The sequence below is a fragment of the Berghia stephanieae genome, chromosome 10 (genome assembly GCF_034508935.2).
Source record: "Berghia stephanieae isolate SIO BIC M18660-M18661 chromosome 10, UCSD_Bste_1.3, whole genome shotgun sequence".
NCBI lineage: Eukaryota > Metazoa > Mollusca > Gastropoda > Nudibranchia > Aeolidiidae > Berghia > Berghia stephanieae.
The window spans coordinates 43940656-43945394 of NC_088369.1; the positions used below are offsets into that span (position 1 = coordinate 43940656).

A 4739-nucleotide genomic window follows, 5' to 3' on the forward strand; every position below is an offset into this window, starting at 1 on the left:
ACTACTACTACTTCTACTACTACTACTACTACTACTACTACTACTACTACTACTACTACTACTACTGATGCTTCTGCTGCTGCTAATGCCACTAATATATTAATACCTACATCCCTTACATTTTGTATTTATTTCCAATTCCATTGTATTTATTTTCCAACAATAGTCCACACTTAATTTTAGTTCACTGTCTTCTATACTGCATTACACAGTTCCTACCCGCCTCCCCTCTTTTAACATAATTAAGTACGCACCTTTTATAAATTTCTATTGCTCTGTTTTAATTCGCGCTTCCTCACAAAGTAGCATACAATTTCCTGCCCATCAATGTTTTTGTTTATTCATCTTAACAACGCCACTACCACATTCTCTCATTCGTCTGTAGTTTTTAATTCATCATGTGTTGATGAAGGGGAAACCCGAAACGTCCATTTATCTGTTTTCATATATTAAACTGAAGCTTACATTCAATTTCACAGTTATGATTTATTTATTTATTTAAATTCTGAATATAAAAAAGCAAGAACAATTCAAAAAATAATTCTATGTGACGAAACCACGTACAGAAGGCATAGCAACATAAACATTTTCGGCAATTTAAAAACGTATGTTTATAAATATAATTTAAGAAGTGTCACACTTTGTGACACAGCAGTAACGTGTCTAAAACCGGTCGCACATCTATTCGGTAACTTGTGGGATCAATTATCTTTATCGTTATTTATTTCGGGAATTTTCAATGAAAATATTTTTAAGTAAGTCCTTCTGAGCCACTTGGACTCATTGTAAGACCAATTAACTCCTTTAGAGACTTGTAGCCAATGGTGCAGGAGTTATCCCGGTTTCAATAACGTGAAGCGGACAATTAACGTATTTGTTTGAAAACTTTTGAACAGGACGCTAGTCTATCGCAGATTACTATCCCAGCTTGACAGGTACCCTTTTACACCTGAATGGAGTGAGTGATTGGAGTACATTTTCTTGCTCTAGAAAGTACAAATTGGCTTCGGTCGGAATCAAACACAGAACCTCTGAGTCCAGAGTACAACGCGCTAACCATGGGCCATCTTGCCTCCTAAGCTTATAAATCCGGAACTTATCCATGTTGCTGTAGCGTTGAGCAGACAGATAACAGTTTAAAATTTTTAAAAATAAAATTCCCTTTTTCATCCCATAGGGGAAATTTTTCTCGAGGGTCTATTCCAAGGGAAGACTGGAATAACCCAGGCGTCAGCCGCAATGCAGCGCCGCAAATTGAGCTAGGGCGAGGTATAACCCAGGCGTTAGCCGCAGTGCAGCGCCGCAAATTGAGGCGAGGTGACTTACTCAAGGCAACACAGTGCATCAGCGGGTGATCGAACTGATGCCTTGCGGGTACGAAGCAAAGACCGTACCACCGAGCCATGCTGACTTTCTATTATCCTCTTGAATGATGCTAGTCCGTCAAAGATTACTTTCATCAGCGAACTGGTACTCATTTGCACCTGGGTAAAATGAGGTGATTCCAAGAAACTCATTTTAAGATAAGATCGGAGATCACCATAGAGTCTACGGAATTGACCCTTAAGTAATCTTTGAGTCATTAAAGGATGCACCCAATATTGTTTTCTCTTTCAATTTGTCTTTTTTTTCCACGTAGTAAAGCACAGAAATATGCAACCCCTATTTCATCCATTACTAGTAGTAGTAGTAGTAGTGGTGGTAGTAGTAGTAGTAGTAGTAGTAGTAGTAGTAGTAGTAGTAGTAGTAGTAGTAGTAGTAGTAGTGGTAGTAGTAGTAGTGGTAGTAGTAGTAGTAGTAGTAGTAGTAGTAGTAGTAGTAGTAGTAGTAGTAGTAGTAATAGCAGTAGTAGTAGTAGTAGTAGTAGTAGTAGTAGTAGTAGTAGTAGTAGTTGTAGTAGTAGTAGCAGCAGCAATAATATTACTCTTGCTATAAGAATATTTCATGATTATATAAATCTTATGTGAACAAATCCCATTGTACAGTGTAAAAAATCATTATCGTCATGTCGTATCTTATGTTGATTCATAAAATGTGAATTATTAGAGTTGTACCAAGGACTTATTTTTTAAATTATTAATTTATAATTCAAACTATTAAATAACTAATCTATTAATTAGAAGATTTTACATTATTATTATCACCATTATAATTATCATTATTATTATTATTATTATCATTATTATTATTATTATTATTATTATTATTATTATTATTATTATTATTATTATTACTATTATCATTATTACTATCATTGTTTGCCTTGCTTTATTACTGATTTTATTTACTTGATTTGTTGATGAAAATATTATATTCTTGTATGAGTTATATTGACAATTGCCTACAAATAAACTTTTGAATCTTGTAAAAAAATAAAAAAAATAAAAAAAATAATGCATCCGCGCAGGTGTGTCCCGGGACAGTCCTGTCCTAGTCCGGAACCCCTTTTGAATAGAAGTTTTCTCCAGTGGGACAGGACAAATTTGTCCGGGACAGTTTTGTCCTAGTGCGGAAGGAATCTTAACGGTACATTTTTTCCTCCTAGCCCGAAATTTTTTTTTATCTCGACTCTTGACTTGTGTGTCGTCATGGTCATAACGGTACATTTTCTAATGAGAATGAGTGGCACCATCTAATCATTACTAGCTAGAAATATGAAGCAATGGTTTTAAGAGTTATTGAAAATTAATATTAACTTCATTAGACCTGTAAATTCTCAGTCAATTAACTGAAATCAGTCAATTTGTCAAATTAAAATATTTAAAAAAAGGAAAGAAAGAAAGAAAGAAATGAAAAAAGAAAGAATTCACAAATCGTAGTCGAATGATCGTAAAGTAATTAGGAGTGTTCCACAGCGCTACGCATAGCTCATGGGGACCGTTTATATTAAGGATGTATATATTGCCAAGACTAAGCGACGCTTTTTATAAAAGGCGTGTCTGAACACATCCCTGGGTATTTTCACACATCCTTCGTTAAATTATTTTTTCACTTTCCAAACCCAACGGTAGCCAATTTTAACTGAGCCACCGAGCGATAAATTTCACTGTTTCGTCTAAGCCAAAATTGACCACAATTCCTACCTGGGACTCTCAAAAACTATGATAATCTAAATTGCGAATGCCCGGAAGTCCGTTATGTAGACACCTTCAAATCGAAAGTTTGGATAGATTGCTACAAAGCAGGGTTGCCAGTTTGGCATTTTAAATGCCAGATTCCAAAAATCTGGCATTTTTGAAAACCGTTTGGCATTAGAAAAATCATTTGGCATTTGGCATTTTCATTTGGCATTTTCTTTTCTTGTATATTATACTTCAAATGACACCTTTTCTCAACCGTAGTGTAGTGGTTTAGCACTCCACTTAGTAGTCAGTAGGTAAAAAATTACCCCAACAGGAAATTTAGTATAATTCAAAAAAAAAAAAAAAAGAAAAGAAAAGAAAACACGCAAGCCACCAGGATATGATAGTAAATTGTCTATCAAAAGTGAGTAGTTTTCTTAGTGGGGATGGGAGTCAACAGACTTTGGCATTTTTTGGAGTGTTTTGGCATTTTTTGAGTCTTCCACTGGCATTTTGTTGAAAAATAATCTGGCAACCCTGCTACAAAGCACATTTCGATTGCCTCACGTTGTAAACAAACTGGTTGACCGTTTCTTCACTGATTGGGTACCTAATAATAAGGAACAATGGTAAGTAGCCTAATTAATTCCCGCGCAAATTAGGACGTTTTCTGCCATTGTTTTGTTCAAGCGTGCTTGCTGTTTACACTGTGGCGTATTCATTTCGATTCTTTGGATTTGTCCGCTACCGCTACGCCTGACTGCCGAAGTTTCTTCAATTACTTCAATTGATAATTCATTTCTACTTAGCCTAATAATTCAGTGTATTGGCCAGAAGTCATATTTATTTAAGTTTTTTTTTCTCTGTCATTTACTGATTGAAAATCAAGTTTGCTCATTGCTACATTATTCTAATGTTCTCACAATGGCTGAGCTGTTCGTGGATCGCAATTCAGACTTGTCGAGCATCGATAAAGATGTGAGTCCCGTGAGGAATAAATTCAATTGGTCATGGCTAGAAGTTAAAGATGATTAATGGTGATTATTTTTGTATGTCAAAAAAATTCCAGAGGCAGGAATATGACTTTGATGAAGTCATCTTTACCTATATGAATGACATGCTTATTTAGCATTCCTTCTACTTCTACATCAAATTATGGCAGTCATACTTCCAGTAAGAAATAACACCCACTATTTTGATATATTGTATTTATCACTCTCCTCTCCAATGATGCCCTTATTTTTTTAAAAAATAATTGAATCTTCAGTTTGTCGAAGAGTTTCAGTCAATTTTTATAGAGCTCATTTACAGGTCTACTTCATTCCCCTCACTATAATGAGTTTACATGGCGGTGACATCGTCAAGGAAAGCATAAGATTAATTTTGTTCAATTTGAAATTCTGGTTCCAGTTGTATAGATTTTTACCTTTATTGAAGCTGGGTATTTTTTGAAAGTGTTGGGAGACCTTCCATAAGCTACTACATCCCAAGTCTTCTTGTTCTAGTAGGGGGTTTGGGAGGGGGGAAACTTTAAAAAAAAAGTTTCCCCCCTCCCAAACCCTCTACTAGAACAAGAATACTTGGGATTCAGTAGCTTATGGAAGGTCTCCCTGAAAACAAGATGTAACGATTCGCTTATTCAGATTGCTTTAGAATTTTCTTTTAATGTTGGACAGC

At 35.2% G+C, this 4739-nt stretch overlaps 1 protein-coding gene across 1 annotated transcript in view; it reads left to right on the plus strand.

Annotated features, from left to right (window-relative positions):
- Positions 1-3613: 3613 nt before the first annotated feature.
- Positions 3614-4739, plus strand: part of LOC144980679 (uncharacterized) — a 35224-nt gene continuing 34098 nt past the window's right edge. The window contains exon 1 of the mRNA XM_078928358.1: positions 3614-3691. The gene's annotated coding sequence lies outside the window, so the exon portion shown is untranslated. The remainder of the gene's footprint in view (positions 3692-4739) is intronic.